This window comes from Triturus cristatus, chromosome 7 (assembly GCF_964204655.1).
Source record: "Triturus cristatus chromosome 7, aTriCri1.1, whole genome shotgun sequence".
Classification (NCBI taxonomy): domain Eukaryota; kingdom Metazoa; phylum Chordata; class Amphibia; order Caudata; family Salamandridae; genus Triturus; species Triturus cristatus.
In genome coordinates, this window is record NC_140590.1 from 1,161,297,716 (window position 1) to 1,161,320,468 (window position 22,753).

Genomic DNA, 22,753 nt, shown 5'->3' on the forward strand with positions numbered 1-22,753 from the left:
CTTTCACCTGATGACAATTGCAGGTGGGTCCCAAGCTTGCGTAGACACAATGAGGGCCAATGGATAACGTGTCCAAATGTCCGGCATGGGGTGCGCGTGATCACTGCGTGTGTAGTGTGTGCTGTGTCATCATTGGCTGAGTGCTTCTAACTTCATGGGCTTCTAACTTTATAGTGTTTTGGGAACGGGCGCCCCTCAGCCCATGTGCATTTTATTGGGGCCAATCTCCCAGGAACATTGTGATGTTGCTGACTATCTGTGGGACTAATCTGTGTTTTTCCTGTTCTCACGTCTGCCCTGCTGGTTACGTGCCACCCCACCTGTAATCTTTCAATCAGTAGCCTCATGCTTAGGGCTCATGGCCTGCCTGACCACATATTTCTGACTCGGGGTTGATGGAGAGGCCATATCAAGGGATTTCAACAACAGTGATTCAATTTCGTTTTTATACATACATATATCAATACGTACATTGACATCAGTATTAAAAAGACCCTCATGTATGTCACAACCCAGCAATAAAAATAAATGCAGAATAATGTACTTTATACTATTTCCATGTCTCAATGATAGAGACAATTTCTTAAATTGATCTATCTGGCATAAAAAACTTAGTAAATTAAAAATAGAAAGAAAATAATGGCAACCATGGAGACAGGAAGGGTTAATATGGGTTCATCACTCACTTAAGGACAATACAGCACTATCTTTATCTGCACAATATATATTTCAGTTTCCAACTTCATTTAAATACAAATTTAACACTTAAGCACAAACTGTATCAACTATATGTGCTAAACTTCCAATCACCAATGCAGTCACGATGTCGTATAATCACATTTTTGATATCCTTGTTTCAAAACCATCAGCAGCCACACTATATAAAGTTATTAGATCTTTCGATACTGAGAGGCAAAACTCACAGGTGGAACTGGAGTGGGAAGAAGATCTCAATGTTAACTTTTCTGTTAATGTGTGAAATACAATTTGCCTCAAGATTGAAAAAATCTTCACAAGAAACAAAAACCTTGTTTTTTATATATATAATAGACTTCATATAACTCCTCAAATTGTGTTTAGAATAACTCTCAACATACCTACCACTTGCTGGTTATTTGATGTCTGTAATGCATACTATAAACACTTAATATTTAGTTGTCATTATACTCATCAGTTTTGAATTAAGGTTTGGGGACAGATAAATTCTGTATTTCAAGCAAATGTTCCTTTGTCCTATGCCACTCTGTTCGTAGGCAGCTTATCAGAAGAATGGAGTGATTGTATGTTAAATGTTACAATAATTAACCTTATGTTATTAATTGCATTACAACAAAGTACCAAAAACTGGAAGAACTTAAAAAAATAATGATTTCAATCTTGGTGGTGTGGAATATATTATAACCATAGACTTGCTAGAGATTCTATTGCACCTCTCTCACTTGCTATGAAAAGGGAAGCTCTATGGTCTCCTGCTACTATTCATTGAAATACTACTGCTATTTCGTATGCCTTACATCAACCTTTGATTGACGAGGTACCTAAACCCCCTTGAAAATCTTTATTAATTCTGTGATTCTTGCAATGATCACATTTATATATAAACTATACCTATATATATGTACGTATATATATATATATATACATATATAAACACACTTATACATACATATACTTTAAAACATGATTCTCCATGATTGTTTTTAATCGAATGCTCCATGTTTATTATTACATATGCTTCACTTCTCATTTGCTTATTAAAATGTCTAACTTTTAATTAATTCCATATTATTCAGTCCCTTTTCTCTTTCTTTTTCTTCTCTATTCTTTCCTTTTTACGTTCTCTTTCTAAATCCCTCATTGATCATACATGGATTTAGTATACATTCCTTTTGTTACTGTTTTGAATCATTCATAGGTCTACATGTATTATTCTAGATAAAATGTATTTTATACTACCTTCTATATTAAAGGATATTTTTGTTCTTCATTATAGAATGTTTAATATTGTATATTTCATATAACTATGATCAATAAAGTATTTCTAAAACTTAAAGTCAGTGTCACTGACTGCCCAAAGTCAATATCAGAGCGAGAATAAATTCCTGGGCAGGGAGGGTCATGTTTGTTACAAACACATGCATCCACATGTATTTTTCTGTTTGATCTTTCAGCATCAGGATGACAACAGCTAGACAAACAATTGGGAATGGGCATGGTAATGTTGAAGTAATTACGAATACAATAAATTTAGATCTTGAAGTCGATATTTAATTAACTGTTATGGAAGCTGTATAAGCTTTTTTGATAGTCTTATACTGAAATGTCGTCAATAAATTTCAAAAACAGACTTCTTTTTTTGTTACTCTGTTAGATGTTTCATCTTCTATGTGTTTTTCCTTTCATAGAACAACAACTAGAAATGGTTATGAAGTTATAATTGCTTTTGCTACGTGTATATAGAAGGAGAAGCCATGGTTTCACAATTTTGTGATTGCCCCTTGATTAAAAACAGCCAAATGATTCCTTTGCTCTTTTCATGAACATGACTCATCTACATTATTTGGGTTGCTCTTGATTAATAATATTAAAATAGCCGGTCATGATTTATTTTTCTATTTTGGCGGTATAATATTAATTTTACAAAATTTCTATTCTTCACTAATTCTGTTTCATTATTATCATATTTGTGTGGATCGTATTATAGTTCAAAAATGTTTGTGTAGTTGAGTTAATACTATTTGATATACATCAGTTATATAGTGCAAACCACAAACCGAATTAAGTTTTCTTCTGTGTCAGGGTGTCTACAAGATTCACACTGGTTAACGGTGTCGAATCGGATGAAACTTAAAATGCTGTGTTATATGTTTAGAATTAAGACAGGGTTGGCTCCAAAATATCTTCAGGATTTGATGGAGCGTCACATTCCTGCTCGCCTCTTGCACTCTGATCAGCAAATTTGCGTTGTTGTTCCTAAAATCAGACGGGCCCGTATGAGAGGCCGGTCATAGGCCTATCTAGGACTGACCTTAGGGAATTCCTTACCAGCCTCCTTGCGGGCTGAGACCTCTCTGCTCGCCTTTCGCAAGGGTCTGAAAACCTGGCTGTTCTTAAATTCGTTTTCATCATAACCTCTTTTTTCTGGCCTACCCTGCCTGGTGCCGGGAAACCCTTCAGGGTAGCTGCGCACCCTACTAAATTTAAATAATAATAATTATCTCTAGGGAAGGAGTTTAATTGTTTAATTTTTGCCCTATTCACAAGTGTTCATGTTATCCACTTGCGAGGTATTAATGACTGGGAAAAGCTTGCTGCGATGTGACACTACCACTTGCAGGATACACACGTTTCTGCAAAGTGTATTTATGCTACTGAGCTATTTTGTTGTCATACATTATAGCTCCAATTCCTTGGTTCGCCTGGAGGATGGCTGTGAGATGCATATTTCTTGATGGCAGTATGAACATTTGGAGCTCTGTTCCATGGTAATGTATTATGTATGTAAGACCATCTTTGCTGCTTATGCTGAAAGGGTGAAGCTAATGGAAGAGGCACTGAACAAAGAAATCAATAAGAGGACAAACACAAACACGGTGCTAATTTAAAACTATCATAATAGCAAAAAATGTTATGCCCTTAAAAGAATTAAAATTAATCACCGACTGACAGTGAACTTGGATTGATTTAATTTTAAATAGTGATTTTATGTGAAATAATGCAAGAGAGAATTCATTTGTTTCGCTATAGTACCAGGGACCAGATGTATGACTATTCCGTCTAACAGGTCCCAAATAGTGATTTTTAGCAACTCACAATTTGAGACTCGCAAAACGGAATGTACTAATGTGTCTTAGACATATTTCGCGATTCCCGAATGAGGTCACAAATGACCTGCCTCAGCAATATTCATGAGGCAGGTCGCGATTTGTGACCCATTGGGAATGGGCAAGAAAGCAGGGATGGTGGCCTGCTTGGGACAGCAGACCAGCATGTCTGTGTTTGCTGTTTAAATAACGTAACTTTTTTTTTTCCAAATGCAGCCTGTTTCCTTAAAGGAAAACGAGATGCGTTTAAAAGAAAAAAACTAACATTTTTGTTTTCATTTTTTAAGAGTAGGCAGTGGTCTGTCTGCTCTTAAAAAACATTTTCGCATGCATGCACCAGTTTGCGACTGGTTTACCACCTACTTGAAGTAGATGGTAACTGTGCAGTCGCAAAGCAATCATACATACCAGTGCAACTCACTATCAATAAGGGACGCCTTCAGCACGCCTCTTCCTAATAGCGACTCGTAAACCCTATTTTGCGAGTCGGTAGTAGGTGTCAATGTAGCCTGCTTTAGCCTTAGCAAATATGCTTTTCTTTGCAATATGAAGCATCACAAGGCTCAGAGAGCGAAAAATTGCATGCATGTATGTTGGGGGACAGTAGTAGAGACCAGATACATCTTACTTATACTTTATCTGTATGATCTCTTTTGCACTTGTTTTTTATATTTAAGGAGCTTGCTAGTGCCTGTACCACGTTTGCTATATGTGTCTGAGAGCTTCAGATTGCTGCCTCAAATTCTATATGTATTTATTGGTATTTATATAGTCAAACTTAGCTATGAAGCAACAGAGCACTGCACATTAGATGAGGGGTCAGGGCACAATCTACGAGATCATGCACATTAAGCAGAGATTAAACAACTACATTTTGGACGAGAGATTTAATTATTTGTTCAAAATCACACAATATTGAATCTAGCGCCAGGGTCGTGAGACAAACCTGGGTCTCCATGTTCTGAAGACGGCAGTTCGATCCTCTAGGTCACATCTCCTCCCTCAGTATTTATAGAAGCACACACTGCCCTTGCATACATTGCTACTCTTTTCTTTGTGATGAAAGGTTGCTCTGCCGCTGCTACGGCAGTACTCATTCTGGTTGTCTATTGGAAAGATGCATTGTGTTTTAGGAACAGTATTTAATGTTTATACTGTTCATTCACAACCACATCAACATTTGTGAGTTTATACAACATACTGTTATTTCACTTCGTAGACAATGGTAAAAGAGCACAGCACAATGCTTTTTAATTGCACGAGCCCCTTGCGCCGCCAGTATGTTACTTTTTCCCATATTAAAAGTGACGCACCAGCGGCGTAAGCTGCTTGTAAAAAGCCCCATGTGGTATGCATACTTGGAACATCATTTCTCTTTGGTAATTGCTGCTCACATTCTAATGTGAATGTTGGCCCAAGAGTAACTGAAGACAGTACTCTAAGGGAGGACCAGATGGCTGGTGGCCGTCAGAATACCCACGGCTGTGTTCAGTGCAATACAGCTACCTTGAGGTCTTTTGTACGACTGAGGCTGGTTCTTATGTAGGACTTAGGCTGATTCTCAGAGCAACGTCTAGTTTACCTACAGACCACCTCCAGGTGCAGCGGTGCAACCAAATTACTTACAGGCCTCCTCTATGTTTATGGGAAGAACCAAATCACCTACAGGCCACCTCCATGTTAAAGGCAATAACACAGATATCTAAAGATGACCCTTGTGTGTAAAGGAGCAACTTGGGGTCTGATTTAGAGTTTGGTGGAGAGGGTACTCCATTGCAACGTAGATGGAGTACCCTCTTCACAAAACGCTTCATCCACCTGCCTGATTTAGGGCTGGGTGGACCAACAGTATGATGACGACGGAGCCTACTTTGGCTCAGTCGTGATCGCACTCCTCTGATGGCCTAACAGAGTACGGGACTTTTGAGGCAAACCATCCGACTGTGCACCCAATTTACAGTGGGTGATCAAATGTCTTTATTTTTTTGCTGTCCGTCACCACCAGGTAAAACCTGGTGCTGAGGGGCAGAAAAAAAAAATGCCCCACACACCATGGGAGAAAACTCCCATTGTGTAGGGGCCATTACTTTGGTAGTTTGCTTCTGACAAATGTAAAACTTTGGGACAGTTTGACAGCCTGCAGTGATGTTTGACGGAGCCACCCATCAAATGCTTCCAATATTGACAGGAACTGCCATGACAGCCGTTCCTGCCAATTTATAGAGATATCCGTGGGGTCGACAGACATCTCTAAATTTGGTGGACAGAATGTCTGTCAGGGCGACAGAGTAAAGCACTACATCACTCTGATGGACAATAAACCTTCCGCCAAACTCTAGATAAGGCCAGTGATTAACTATTGACCACTTCCATGTGCTCGGGACCAGCCACACAACAAAGCTATCTATTATAGTATTTGAACTCTAGCTGTTCCATAGTTTGCACTAAGCCCTGCACGCCAACCATACAGGACCCGTGTGTTTCATCTCCATTATCCATGGGGTTGGAGTCGGAAGGATACATTGTCGAAGGCTATACCTGCCCTGTGTAAGGCTTGCGTTGCTGGTGGCTTGTACCACTGCTCATGTGAAGTATCTTCCCTGTGGATGTATGACGTTACAACGCACACTTTTACAACGCATGCACTTACAACGCATTTTTTACAACGCATAATCCATTACAACGCATGACATTACAACGCATGACACTACAACGCATTTTTAAAAAATACCTTTACAACGCACTACCATTACAACGCATACTACCTTTACAACGCATACCATTACAACGCATAATATTAAATTACATTTAAGGTAAGTATTAGATAGTATAGGGGTAAAAATTACTATTCTAACTCCAGGGGGTGCAACAGTAGGGTAAGTGTTGGATAGTGTAGGGGTAAAAATTACTATTCTAACTCCAGGGGGTGCAACAGTAGGGTAAGTGTTGGATAGTGTAGGGGTAAAAATTACTATTCTAACTCCAGGGGGTGCAACAGTAGGGTAAGTGTTGGATAGTGTAGGGGTAAAAATTACTATTCTAACTCCAGGGGGTGCAACAGTAGGGAAAGTGTTGGATAGTATAGGGGTAAAAATTACTATTCTAACTCCAGGGGGTGCAACAGTAGGGTAAGTGTTGGATAGTATAGGGGTAAAAATTACTATTCTAACTCCAGGGGGTGCATCAGTAGGGTAAGTGTTGGATAGTATAGGGGTAAAAATTACTATTCTAACTCCAGGGGGTGCATCAGTAGGGTAAGTGTTGGATAGTATAGGGGTAAAAATTACTATTCTAACTCCAGGGGGTGCATCAGTAGGGTAAGTGTTGGATAGTATAGGGGTAAAAATTACTATTCTAACTCCAGGGGGTGCATCAGTAGGGTAAGTGTTGGATAGTATAGGGGTAAAAATTACTATTCTAACTCCAGGGGGTGCATCAGTAGGGTAAGTGTTGGATAGTATAGGGGTAAAAATTACTATTCTAACTCCAGGGGGTGCATCAGTAGGGTAAGTGTTGGATAGTATAGGGGTAAAAATTACTATTCTAACTCCAGGGGGTGCATCAGTAGGGTAAGTGTTGGATAGTATAGTGTAATATTATGCGTTGTAATGGTATGCGTTGTAATGGTAGTATGCGTTGTAATGGAATGCGTTGTAAAGGTAGTTTTTAAAAATGCGTTGTAGTGTCATGCGTTGTAATATCATGCGTTGTAATGGATTATGCGTTGTAAAAAATGCGTTGTAATGGTAGTGCGTTGTAACAGTTGCGTTGTAAAGGTTGTTCCCCCTTCCCTGTACGTGACGGAAGCTTGCACTGCTGTTGTACACATCTGAGTGACGCTTCCACTTCTGCAGCTGAATGGTGCCTGCTCGTTGTTCGTGTGGGTGGGAGGAAAGCTGCCTCTGTTGATCATGGCCTTTGTGTAAGGAATGCTCGCACCACTGCTGAGTATGCGTACCCCCTTCAGTGTTGAGGAAGGCTTGCTTTGCTGTTGCCTGTGCTCTGCTGTACCAGGTCCACACATAAGCTTTTCAGGGGGGGAAATCCCCAACTATCATCTAAATTGGGAGTTAATCCAAATCAGCTCTGACCGGTGTACTTCAAAATGTCCAATTGACCAGAGAATGTTCCCGAAACTTCTGAAAAGTTTCTAAAACGCTCCTTTTAAAGCCATCTTTGGGTCATGTCAGTTCTGACCAATGCCACTGTCCCTTTGTGCTTTAGATTGCACAGGTTTTCAATAATTCCAGTAGTTGCAGAGATACCCACCCCAACTACATTGCGAATAGATCTGCAAAGTGAATCCAGTTCGGACCAATGGTATTGGAGTATTGTGCCTTAAAATGCACCTGTATTGTTGAACGTCTGTCATCGAAACAACACAAGTACCTTTGCACTCACAGTTTGCACTTACTACACCTCACTCTAAGCCTCCCCTGGCACCATATACTCTCCATGGCAAACGGCAACCTCTCTTTGAGTCCTCTGCCCCACCTTACGCCATGCTCTCTCCCATAACTACCCTGTTGCACATTATACTTCCCCTTACCCACTGGCGTAGCTAGGGGGGGGGGGGGGGCGGTCCGCCCCAGGCGGCACTAATTTGCGGGCGGCGGCTGCGTGGCACTGGTGGCCCGTGGCCAGTCCAGGATTTTGTTAGGGACACTGACAGTGATGTACACGGTCACCCCCACCCACACCCACATGTGCGGCTGTAACTGAGCAGCACTGCACAAAGGTAAGCGCAAGCGCACATGCTTGCAAATGCTGCACCACCTAGCTTTGTGGTGGTGCGTGCAGCGCTCGGTGTATAGTGTATGTGGATCCCAGGGCCGTCAATCTTGTAGCGCGTGAAGCGCTACCAATGACGGCCCTGTGCATCTTTTTCGGCCAGCCCCCGCGCTGTAGGGTCGTCAGTTAAAATATACTAGTAACGGCGGAGCACCACCACCACCACCACGCGCTCTCTTTAGTGGAGTCTCTGCAGTGAAGGGCGATTTGCAGCAGACAGTCCAGCTGATTAAGAAAAGCAGCAGTCTCACTTAGCTCGAGGGCTGCACTTCCCGCCCACAAACTTCCTCTTCCCAACGATGTGAAAGGAGCTGAGGCTGAACTTCCCTCCGTTTAACCCTAATCTTCGCTTTGCATTGTCTTCTTCTGTTGCAAGTGTACTCTGTGGTCTTCTGGGCGCTACGTCTGATATGGCATTTATAGCTCCGACCACCACCGCTTCGAGATCCCCGACCGGGCCGTGAGTATTTTCTATAGATAGCGCTTACTATCCCTGACGAGGTGCTGAAATAGGTTATTAGGTTGTAGTAAAATACCTTGTCAGCCACTGCCTCGCCCTCGCCATTGTTTCTAAATCCCTTTAAGTAAAATCGGTACATATAAAAAGATCAAATGGCAGACCCTCTTGCATTACTGAAATGTAGAGGTAGCGTTTTTGTGGTTTTTAAACTGATTATAATATGTATATCCCACATTTCACAAGATGAAGTTTTGGAAGCGCTTGGTATAGTGTTTCAGACGTTACCAAACACAACAAATCAAAGCATACTAAACACACATAAGCAGTACTCAAGGTTTAACAGAAAAATGAGACCCACTGACTGAGCTCACACCATCTAGGTGGAAAAGTAAAGGGAAACATAATTTAGTATTTATGGTTCTACACATATCTCAAATCTTAACATCCTAAAATTCAAACTTAGATACAATCAAGGACAAAGAACGCAAGGGCTAATACATCTGAATTGCCTTTCACCATTTCTGACAAAATCCATTGCTTTTGAACAGAAAGGCTGATAGCAAAAAGTGTTTTAATAAACTTGGAAACTTGGTCTGTGGATTGGAAAGAGGGGCAATGACATAATGGGATGCGGAGACCCAGACACGGACTGTGTAACAGAAATACGAGCAGGTCTGACGAGGTAGGTGGAAAATGGCAAGACACAGCCTCAGCAAAGAAAAACTACTACCAGTAGACTACAGCGTTACATAACAAGACACTCAACAATGGCAGGTGGATATGGAATTCGCAAACACCGGGCGAGATGAAAAACCCATGATATAACATTGCATCCCATAATATCCATGTAGCATGATTTTCAGGCCGAGCATACTAGACTTTGCTGTCTGCTGTAAACCATTTTGTGGCTCACAAAGAACATACAGGGTTCGCCAATCGCTTGAGCTCCGATCACCACCGCTTCGAGATCCCCGACCGGGCCTTGAGTATTTTCTATATATAGCGCTTACTATCCCTGACGAGGCGCTGAAATATGTTATTAGATTGTAGTAAAATACCTCTTCAGCCACTGCCTCGTCATTCATGCCTCACGAGCCGCTCACTTCTCAATCAATATGGAACAATAACAATATTATTACCGAAACACTATGACCTCAATATAATATTTACATCCACGGGTCATTAACCTTCACTCTAACCCTGACCAATATTAAGCATTCTATCATATTCATATTAAGTACATGTACGTATCCTAAAATGTAACATCTAGAGCTAAGTATGTTGAACCTAACCAATGTTACATACCTAATTGTCACAATTAAATTAAAGAAATGAACACTTACCATAAGGCTAATGTTGGGTCTAATCCTAGTCAATTTAAATATTTAATTATATTAATTAAATTAAATCCAATGACATTTAAAAAAAACCAATAAGCAGCCATTACCCTAACCCTATTCCTTGGGAAGACCTTAATACTAACCATAACCAAATATAAAAAAATATAATATCAATTAAATAAAACTACATTCAATTAACCTTTACATGAGGTAATGTTGCCGACTGTAATGGCAAACAAAGACGTGGAAATTGTCGAGGTAAATGACATTGCAAAGGTGAGACAAGGTAATGTGCTCGAGCTAACAGTATGTCTCCAGTGTGTGGTTCTGCAAGTCCAGGCTTGTGAAATATTGTTAGTTACAACCTCACATCTAGCAAAAGCTGCTACATGTATCGTGTTTTATACAAACAAGGGAACCCGAAAAATGGCTAAGGACCACGGGTATCAATTATATATGTAGAAAACAATGGTCGTGAGCAGACACTAAATTTTACATAAAATTAAATATAGACCACAATGGGTTACTATACACATCCGATGTCCAGCCGGACAGGGGATTTTTATTTTTCAGATACTAAAGGATATGGTCAAGGATAATGAAAACACTACATTTATCGTGGGGCACAATCCTGCACCCTACAGCATGGGGAACGTGCGGGGGGAAAAAAGGAATAACAATGCAGACAGTTTAGGACAAACAACAGTTACAGGCAAAGACTGAGAGCCGTTGCAACTTGCAGGCATAAATGAAGTTGTAGCAAGTTTGACAAAATAGAGACCACAACGAGTAAGCACAATGGATATTTGTGGCACTATTTTTAAAGAGTCGACGTTTCGATCCCAAGCTCATTGATTAACGGGATCATCTTCAGGACTAAATTTATAACATTTGCCTGGTTTTTAACGCCTGTCAGAGTAAAGAAAACAAAGAAAATAGCTTGTGTGAACAAGGGAAAACTTAGAACATATTAAGATTACTCGAAAGTTATAGCATGTCAGAAGGTCAAGGTTATCAATTGTGCACATGGAGTTGTGGTTAAAACGATCGTGCTCGGGCCTATTCCGGTCAAGTGAGTGGGGATTTGTTTGTGAGTGTGCTATGGCAAGCAGGATTTAATAAGTGACATTCAATGGGGGAATGATGAATGACTGGAGGTGTTTGGAAGTTTAAGGCATCGGCGGGCTACCTAGTTTCTACGTAAAAATGGTTTAAAAACTAGAACCACGTGAGTTATTAAAGGTGTGTGAATGTGCATTCCGATCGTGAGCGGCATGGGGGACAGTCGTATTTATTAAAAAATAAGAACCGGTATTGGGAGGACGTGAAGTTATGAGAAACACGTAACCGGGGGTGTTAACCATTACGGAATGGCGCGTGACTCAGTGAGAAAAGTAAGTGTAACATGTATGCTTACCCCAATTGAGGACATAGGGGTATCACATATGGCAGGTCAGAGTGGAAACTGACAATGAAGAACAGCGTTGTTGCTTTTGGTTTGGTCGCTGTGAAAAAAGTTACATTGCGGTTGGATTTGGTGTGTCATAATCGATGTGGGGTTGGGATGTAAATGAGTCTAGGGCACATACCTTGCAGTTAAGGTTTCTATAAAACTTAGTGGGCGCTGGAGCGTGCTGCTCCTTGCCTGGATCGGCTGTTGGGTAGTTAGACTGTGGTGCAGATGGGCCACATTTCAATGCGCCAAGGTATTGCTTCAATATACTAATATGTTACAGTCCAAGCTTGAGGGAATTGAAAATAAGGGGAGGTTTTAGTCAAAGGCTGCCTAAGTGAGGAAAAATCCTTAAAACAGTCAATTACATCGGGGTGAGGGGTTGTCTTACCTGTGGAGAGATACAGCAATGGAGATCTCTGTCCTCAGCAACAATGTGCTGTGTAGTAACCGGCTCAATGGCAGGCACTGGGCGCTGGTGCTTAGTGCTCTCATTTAAATAGAGCGGGAAACCACTGAAGGACCTCAGAGGGGTGCCAAAAGGGAGGAAGGACTATGGATGGGTGATAGCTGTGTGTAACAGCGGTGGCCATCTTGGGTGAGTGAAAAACCAAGTGCGGTTAGTGTGAAGTGCAATGCAAGGGCGTGCGTAAGTGTCAATGTGTGACAAAAAAGGAGTAATTTACGCATTAACTTATTACAGTTATTTACAGAACATGCTTGGGATAATGGCCTGCACAATTGGAAGTAAAATTTGAACATGTACTGACGAATGTGGTATATACAGTTGAAAGTCACATTTTGTGGTATATACAGGTACAAGTCAAGGTTAAGAATTTTCTCAAGAGATCAACCAGAACAACCAATTAAAATCCAAGGTGTTGCAGTATGGTATTAGTCAATTCATAAGAGGGTAGTCCAGTCCTCATTCCTATTCAGGCCATTTTTGATTGTATCAAAAAGGATTATTGCTTTTAGTTCTTCACGGTTTAACAAATGGGTCATGTTGCCTCCTCTCTGTGGGGACTGCGAATACCCCTTTCCGTCCCCCATCTACATTTTCACCCACTGCTAGTATGTTACCGGTGGAGATTCTGACTTTTGAGAAGTTAGTACTTAAAGATCTGGCCAATCTGGAGAGCAAAAAAAGATTTATACCTTATAACATTACTCTCCAAGAGAAACAAGCAATTAATACGCTCAAAACCAATGAAACTCTGGTGATAAAGAGTGCCGACAAAGGTGGCGGCATAGTGCTCTGTTGTAACTTATGTTTCCCTGGATCATAGAGTCCATAATGGGGACAAATATCCCAGAAACAAAACCAAGTCAGAGTGTGTGAATAAAAAAACAGTGATAAGTGGCAGAGAGCCCGGAACTGGGACAACGATTCTAGAAGTTAGAGTCAAGTGTGAGCCTGGAACAGGGATAGTAATCCCAGACGTCGGTCATTGAGATAGGATTTTGGAGGGGATAAAGGTCCCAGAACTTGAACCACGACTGCTCAAAAAACGGGGACAAAGAGCCCATGTTGGGGACAAAGGTCCCAGAAATTGAACCACAACAGTTAGCTCTAAATGGGGACAAGGGTCCCAGAAGTGGAAGATTGTTGTGCATGAGTTGGCGTTGAGGTGTTAGGCCACTCATTGGTATGAGTTGTGTATGAGATGGCTGTGTTCTATTAAGTCACTCATTATTTCAAGTTTGTTGTTGTTTGATTGTATGTGAATAAGTCATCCATTGACTTTGTGAATGAATTTGAACCACGACGGAGAGCCATGTCCCATAATAGGAATGGGGAAGGGACATTTGTCCCAGAATTTTGAAACACTGTTGATGTGGTGTATGTGGTGGTCGTTAATGATTGGGCCACTCATTGGGTTTGAGTTGTGCATGAGATGGCTGTGTTATGTTAAGTCACTCATTAGTAGGTATTATTTGTTGTATAATGGTACGTGAATGAGACTCAGTGTCTCAGTGTTTGAGATTTGTGGTAAGGGAGAGTAGTAGTTTTATTGGGAGTGTGAAGTAGAATTGTTATTAGGGTGTTTGTTTACTGACCTGGGTGTGTGCACGTTGTTTCCTGATATATATGTATTGTTTTAAGGTTTGTTCCCCGTATGTTGCTCGTCGTACCGGTCTGGCCAACTGGTGTGATCTATGGCATATGGGTTTTGGTGTATGAGGTAGGATGGTGGTTTAATTCAGGAAGTGTTGTGATACTTAGGTCAGAATGCGATGTGGTGTGAAATCTGTGTGCGAAAGGAGATGTAGTATGATGTCATATGACGTTTCTTTTATGTGAGTTTGATGAGACGTGGTATGGTGTGACAGGGTATGATGTGGGATGTTTATTTATATTGTAATGCATTATTTTCTTACTATTGGTGCATTGTATTCAATTTCGTGACTATATGTTATTTGCCATATTGTCATTGTTTTATTGTTTCATCTAATTTATTTTACGATGCACTTGTTCCCCGTAAAGAAGGGAGATATGTTGTAACTTATGTTTCCCTGCTGCTCAGCTAGAATGACTGTGGTGTGGAATGTTGGATGGATGGAATGTTGGATGTCTGTGAATGTCAGTTGGGTGTGGGCTGAGCAGCAGGACAGCTGCTCCTGGTGGGGTTTCTCTTGATTTCTTAACAACTTGAATAAAGATCATAACCAATCTACTTAAGAAGATCGGACTATCATTTCATTGATTACAACATGCTCCAGGAGAGAGACACTTACACAACAGAAATCCTACGCCAATTGGGCAATACTGAACACTACCAGAGACTCCCAGGCAACCCTACCAAGGAAATTCAGGCCCTTATCTTGAAACTTACAACTGAAGCTGTCAGTCAGGGCTTTTTAAGCAAAAAAGAATTCATTTTCTTAAATGTGAAATCACCACGCACACCGGTCATCTATACCCTTCCCAAAGTCCACAAAAATTCTACCAACCCTCCTGGACGCCCAATTGTGTCAGCCTGCGGCTCAAACCTTGAGCCTCTTGGTTCTTACGTAGATTTCTTCATCAAAGAATTTGTACCTGTCACTGCCTGCTATGTGAGAGATAGCATGGCTATGATAAACCTTATCGAACACCATCCATTCGACCCCACATCAGATACACTATGCACCATGGACGTAGAGTCCCTGTATACCAACATTCCCCAGACAGCGGCTCTATTGGTAATACAAAAAACACTTGACTCCCGCCCCCGCCCCCATACTGTTCCAACACTATTCATTTTACAACTGTTAGAAATCTGTTTGACAAGAAATTTTTTCACTTTTGATAACCTGTATTACCAACAAATCAAAGGGACTTCTATGGGCGCAATTTTTGCCCCCAACTTAGCGATTCTGTTCATGGACCAATTGGAGATAGGTTCCATTCTCACTGACACAAATCCATTCCTCCCAGGCATTTGCCTATGGCGAAGATATATTGACGACATTTTTATCATTTGGAGACATGATATCAGTGCACTACAACAATTCCTTCATTGGTTAAATAACAACTGCTCAGGCCTATCGTTTACGATCTCCACTGATAAATCTGCCATTGCCTTTCTTGACCTGACAATCTTCCACTCTGAAGGCGAATTGCTCACACGCCTGTACAGAAAACCCACTGAGCGGAACACGCTGCTCAGTTACGGAAGTAACCACCCCAGGGCCCTGAGGGATTCACTTCCATATTCTCAATTTCTGAGAATCAGGCGCAACTGCTCTTCCAAAGCAGACTACTTCAGAGAGGCAGCCACTCTCTCATCTAAACTGAAAGATCGTGGTTACCCCAAGAGGATAGTAAAAAATGCATCCAAAAGGGCATGGTACTGCCCTCGTGATGTACTTCTGACTCCCAAACCCAAACGTGAACTGGAAAGAATAGCCTGCGTCACTACCTTTTCACCAGTATCCAACCAAATAAGAAAGTCTATAATTCAGCACTGGCCAGTCATTAATGCAGGTAGTCTTAGCATTGAAAGACCGCTATTCGCTTTCCGTAAAAGCAGAAATTTGAAAGATCACTTGGTAAGAGCAGCTCTTCCCACCACTGTCCCCCATGTAACACTTGATTCTTTTTGGGGTCTTTCTCCTATCCTAGGACATTTCAAATGTGGTGGTTGTAATGTTTGTGATTTTACGATTGAAGGCAAAAGTTTCACTGCCAATAACATTACAGTTAATTCGAATGCCTTCTCTAATTGCAATACCTGCAATGTTATCTATTTAATACATTGTCCTTGCATGAAACTGTACATTGGCCAGACTACACAAAAAGTAAAGACAAGAATTGGACAGCACAGAAGTCGTATCAGGTGTAACACACCCAACGCACCACTGGTGGAACATTTCACGGATGCCAAACACAACGAAGATGACATCCGCTGGACGATTCTGAAGGTACTCAAATTGCCACAGAGAGGAGGCAACATGACCCATTTGTTAAACCGTGAAGAACTAAAAGCAATAATCCTTTTTGATACAATCAAAAATGGCCTGAATAGGAATGAGGACTGGACTACCCTCTTATGAATTGACTAATACCATACTGCAACACCTTGCATTTTAATTGGTTGTTCTGGTTGATCTCTTGAGAAAATTCTTAACCTTGACTTGTACCTGTATATGCCACAAAATGTGACTTTCAACTGTATATACCACATTCGTCAGTACATGTTCAAATTTTACTTCCAATTGTGCAGGCCATTATCCCAAGCATGTTCTGTAAATAACTGTAATAAGTTAATGCGTAAATTACTCCTTTTTTGTCACACATTGACACTTACGCACGCCCTTGCATTGCACTTCACACTAACCGCACTTGGTTTTTCACTCACCCAAGATGGCCACCGCTGTTACACACAGCTATCACCCATCCATAGTCCTTCCTCCCTTTTGGCACCCCTCTGAGGTCCTTCAGTGGTTTCCCGCTCTATTTAAATGAGAGCACTAAGCACCAGCGCCCAGTGCCTGCCATTGAGCCGGTTACTACACAGCACATTGTTGCTGAGGACAGAGATCTCCATTGCTGTATCTCTCCACAGGTAAGACAACCCCTCACCCCGATGTAATTGACTGTTTTAAGGATTTTTCCTCACTTAGGCAGCCTTTGACTAAAACCTCCCCTTATTTTCAATTCCCTCAAGCTTGGACTGTAACATATTAGTATATTGAAGCAATACCTTGGCGCATTGAAATGTGGCCCATCTGCACCACAGTCTAACTACCCAACAGCCGATCCAGGCAAGGAGCAGCACGCTCCAGCGCCCACTAAGTTTTATAGAAACCTTAACTGCAAGGTATGTGCCCTAGACTCATTTACATCCCAACCCCACATCGATTATGACACACCAAATCCAACCGCAATGTAACTTTTTTCACAGCGACCAAACCAAAAGCAACAACGCTGTTCTTCATTGTCAGTTTCCACTCTGACCTGCCATATGTGATACCCCTATGTCCTCAATTGGGGTAAGCATACACGTTACACTTACTTTTCTCACTGAGTCACGCGCCATTCCATAATGGTTAACACCCCCGGTTACGTGTTTCTCATAACTTCACGTCCTCCCAATACCGGTTCTTATTTTTTAATAAATACGACTGTCCCCCATGCCGCTCACGATCGGAATGCACATTCACACACCTTTAATAACTCACGTGGTTCTAGTTTTTAAACCATTTTTACGTAGAAACTAGGTAGCCCGCCGATGCCTTAAACTTCCAAACACCTCCAGTCATTCATCATTCCCCCATTGAATGTCACTTATTAAATCCTGCTTGCCATAGCACACTCACAAACAAATCCCCACTCACTTGACCGGAATAGGCCCGAGCACGATCGTTTTAACCACAACTCCATGTGCACAATTGATAACCTTGACCTTCTGACATGCTATAACTTTCGAGTAATCTTAATATGTTCTAAGTTTTCCCTTGTTCACGCAAGCTATTTTCTTTGTTTTCTTTACTCTGACAGGCGTTAAAAACCAGGCAAATGTTATAAATTTAGTCCTGAAGATGATCCCGTTAATCAAGGAGCTTGGGATCGAAACGTCGACTCTTTAAAAATAGTGCCACAAATATCCATTGTGCTTACTCGTTGTGGTCTCTATTTTGTCAAACTTGCTACAACTTAATTTATGCCTGCAAGTTGCAACGGCTCTCAGTCTTTGCCTGTAACTGTTGTTTGTCCTAAACTGTCTGCATTGTTATTCCTTTTTTCCCCCCGCACGTTCCCCATGCTGTAGGGTGCAGGATTGTGCCCCACATGTATCGTGGGCCCATTGGCAGCCACCGGCCTGTTACCACTGTGGTCTTGGTCATGTACAAGAATTCCACTCCTGTTTCTGCTTCAGGGCCGTGAGTCTTCTGACTTACCCGTGGACCGGGGGTATGTAAAGCATTCATGTGAATACTGTTGGTGCCACAATCAAAAGTAAGTGCTATTTTGCCTAATTTACATCAGTTTTCTCCTACTGGAACCCCTCCCTCTCCCAACCCAACAAAGAACGGGTCGTGTTTGCAGGTGCCACTTGTCGCTTAGGGGTGCTGACGGAGGCAGCTTGATTTATGGTAGGGCCTGCTCTCCTTGTGTGTATTGGTGTTTTATTATAGGATGATGTGTTTCGTGTGCGAGTAAGAATACTCACAATACTAGGCAGAGCTTTTCTGGACCCGCAGATTTAGGTAGTGCGAGTAAAGGAGTGTGAAAGACCTATTTATTAATCTCCTGACAGGCCGACATCTAATTGATTTGTTGCTTTTCAATAGCAGGCTCATGGCCTCTTCAAGAGGCCACAAGCCTGCTACTGGAAAGCAACAAGCCCTCTGGTCTGCTTGTTTGATAATTTAATGCCTGCTAGTCAGGCCTGACGTTACTTGTACAAGATGGCTGCCTCTCTAGGCTCTGTCACCTCGCCATTGCCATCGTCACCGGCCCAGTGACAGATGCTCCAAGTGGAGATGACTTGTCTTGCGCAGGATAATAAATGTGTTTCCAGTGCTTTGAAGGACAGCTGCCAGAAATTGCAATTTTCTGAATGTATGAAACATGTCATGCAGTAGGTACTGGCGCTTCAGAGACGTTTTTTCTACTTATGAACTTTATGTTCACGAAATAATCGCAGTGCTATCTTCAGGTGAATAGTTTACGCACTTTAAACAATTGCTGTGCTTTTCAGAGTTAGTTGTGTTGCCAAGGAGCAGTAACTGTCACCTTGCTTTTCAGTTCCCCCAGCTTTGAGTCTGCACTAATCCTCCTGTTCACCTTGTGTATTGTGCAGCAAACAAAAGACAAGAAGGCTAGCTGCTTGCAGAATGCTTATGGGTTCTTATTCCAGCAATTCTGGCATTTTTACTCGTAATATCAAATAGGTTAAATGCAGTTAAGGACCTAGAAGAAGCACAAATGTGGAACTGCTAATGATCCAGAACTTGGCATGTAGACTATACCTAAACACAACCACGTCACCCGGGCACTGATGCCCCGCCTTTATATTCTGAAGAAGTAAAACAACCAGTTCCAGGTTTTGTCCCATACATGCAGCCTTTCATTGTAGAGGTACTTGCTACTTATAAGAAATGGTCACACACTACCCATGAGAAATCTGTTTTCCAGAAATGCAGCCTGCTCCTACTAAAATAACTCCAGGTATCAGAAGCATTGATTAAAGCTCTGATAGTTATGGTCCTCCTCCTGTGAAATTAGATAGACTTTGTTTATGAGTTCATCTTCTTTCAGTTCAGTAAACACTTTAAAAACCTACCTCTTTAAAAGGGCCTGTGTCACTTTCTTGTCTGAACCGGACACCACCCTCGATCCCATGGATTGGGCAACTCCATCGAATAGGAGGACCCTTCCAAGATCAGATTGTTCGCAGGAAAACTGTAAGAAATCACCCAGTTAGCTGGAATTCCTGGACTGAACAGAAAGAAAAGACTAGATAGCACTCTGGAGTGTCTGAAACCCCCCGCTGCTCGCCGCCCTTTTTCCCCAGCACCACCCCTCCCCCTGACCACCCCAAGTACCTATCATGGGCACCAATCTGAGGGATAGCCCCGGGCACCAGAAGCTCTAGCTACGCCACTGCCCTTACCCGATGGATCCAGTGTACCTAGCTTCTCTCACATGCCCTCTGTGCTCCTCCAGGCCCATCCACTGCCCGGGGACTTGAGCTCCCTCCGTTCTACCATCTGTTGGACCCTGCTCTCTGAACTCAGCAACCCCATGTGGGCCCTGCTTTCTCTTTATCCAGCTCCCTTCATCCTGCCAATGTTTATGCTTTTGTATAATTCAAATCCACCCGCCAAACTTCACTAACCAGCAGCACAGGGACAGTATGTGCACCAGCAGCCCAACCTCTCAAACACAAACAACATTTACAGGCTAGCCCGTGCCAACAAGTGCAATCTTACACACACACGCATGCACACACATACTCTCGCACACACACTAACACATACACGTGCACACACACACACACACCCACATACACACACGCACAAACACACGCACACACACATCCACACACACACACACATCTGCGCGCACACACACCTACATACACACACACATGCACACACACATACTGTACAACCTATGCAGCAGCAATGCCAAGCACAAAACTCTGCTAGAGGTGTGTTATCCCTTCTATCTACTACTCAAGATTATGAATATCTTTCAAGTTTAAAATAAGGTGATATTGCCAATGCCTGTCTCCTCTGAGCTAGACCTCTAGTAGAATCCTGTATGGACTAGTATTACAGAAGCCTGAAGCTGTCTGTGCATCCTCTGGTTATCTGCAGGGCCTCCCCTGACACAGGGCTACTCTTCAGAGGCGGGTGGTACCCACCCGTGGAGATAAGGGGGTCATTGACCGAGAGTTTCCGTTTCGCTGCACAGCCGACAAGACTACAGGGGTTACAATAGGGCTCGAGCCACAGAACCATTCTCTGCTAGTAAGTGTGGCTGACTCCCAGAAATTCAAAATCATGTTTCAGCTTTGCTGGGAATAAGTCAAGGTGAAACAGAGAAAAAGAACTGCGAATCAGGCATGTACGGATTTCTTCGCCCTGGACATGGACTCTCTGGGCTGTCTCTCAGACATGTCAGAGTTACTGAGAGGTCACTGACCCCGGGCTCTACTCTCAGACTTAGGTGGGATGTAGGGGGTCTGTTGCTGCCCGATGTCAGGATCAGGACAGTGCACTTTCAGGACAGTGATTGTTGTTTTTGTCGCTAACACTTATAGAGAGCATGTTTTCTCCCCTTTGACTTTTTCAGCATAAGGACAAGTAAGACAAACAACTCAGAATGCTGAAATAATTAGAAAAAAACGATAAAATAATTTTAGATCCATAATCAATTAACAATTAATCACCTAAAAGCTGAAACATACAAACGCGTTTTTATATAGTATTAGACAGAATTTTTGTCAATAACTTTTAAAAGGTGCATTTTCGTAATCTTACTTCGATTTAGCTATCCCGCTCCCTCAACTTGTTTTTTCCCGTTACACCGGTATCTATGATGTCATCTGTTTTTGCACAGAGGTCGTGGTTTGACTATTTGTGATCACCGATTGATTAACCAAAATGCAGCAATTAGGTTGCTGTGCTCTTTACTTCCACATAGTTCAGTTAAATACATAGGGGCTCATTTATGAGCCGGTGCGTCACTTCTGCACTGCCGGTGCATCACTTTTTGTGACGCACCAGCGGTGTAATAAATGCACCTTGTTGCACCATATTTACAAAGTGACGCATCTAAGTAGATGCGTCACTTTGTAAACCCCTGCGCCACATTAGACCTGCGCCAGGTATAATGTATGCAGGGGGGGGGCGTTCCGACGCAAGAAAGGGTCATAGAAGTGCCACCGTGAAATCTATAAGATTTCACTGCGCCACTTCTAGGACACCCATGCGTCAATATATTATGCCTGCCTCACAGCAGGCGTAAGACTGACGCAGGCACATTTAACATGGGTACTTTCCGATGTGTAATGACCCATTGCTGGAGTTGCGTCACTTTTGTGACATTCTTCAGCAATGCATCATTTTTGCGCCTACAGATACGTCAGAAATATGGATGTATCTGTAACTCCTTGCGACATGATACGTCATACTGTAAATATAATGCATCATTGGTGTCTTAAGGTGGGTGCAATGAAAAGTGACGCATCTCTGTTTTTTCGCAGCGATGTCTCACTTTTAATAAATGAGGCCCATAGGGCCCGATTTACAGTCTGAAGGACGGTACTCTGTCCGTCAGGAAGGTGGAGTTTATTACCTCCACTGACCTGATAGACGTCTGTCCGTCAAATTTAGAGACGGCCGCCTGCCCAGCAGTCATCTCTGTACATTGAAAGGAGCCACCATCACAGCAATTGCTTTCAGTGTACAAAACGGTTGGTGATTGGCTGCATACAGTTTTGGCGGTCATTAAGGAAACTTTAAAGATTTTTTTGTTTTTCAGAAACAAACTTCAAAAGCGGGAGCGTGTGTCATAAAAATAAAACACTACTCAACCCCAACGCTTTGCAGGTGTTCTCCTAAGGTGTGCGGGTCATTTGTGTTTTGTTTTCATGAAACAAACTTTTGCTTTTTTCTGTCCCTCCCTATCAGGTTTTTCCTGGCGGTGACAGACAGAAATAAAAGACATTGCGTATCTTCCTAAATAGGGTGCGCAGTGCAATGTCCTTCCTACAACATCCCCTAATCCGTAGGGTCATCAGAGGACATTTTCTATTGATAAGTCAATGAGGGCTCCATCAACAGAAAGCTTATAGTCCGCCCATCTCTAAATGAGGCGGGCAGTCCAAGGGAGTGGCAGTCTGTGCACTTTATTGCATTTGCGAGGGAGTGCCCTTTCCACCAA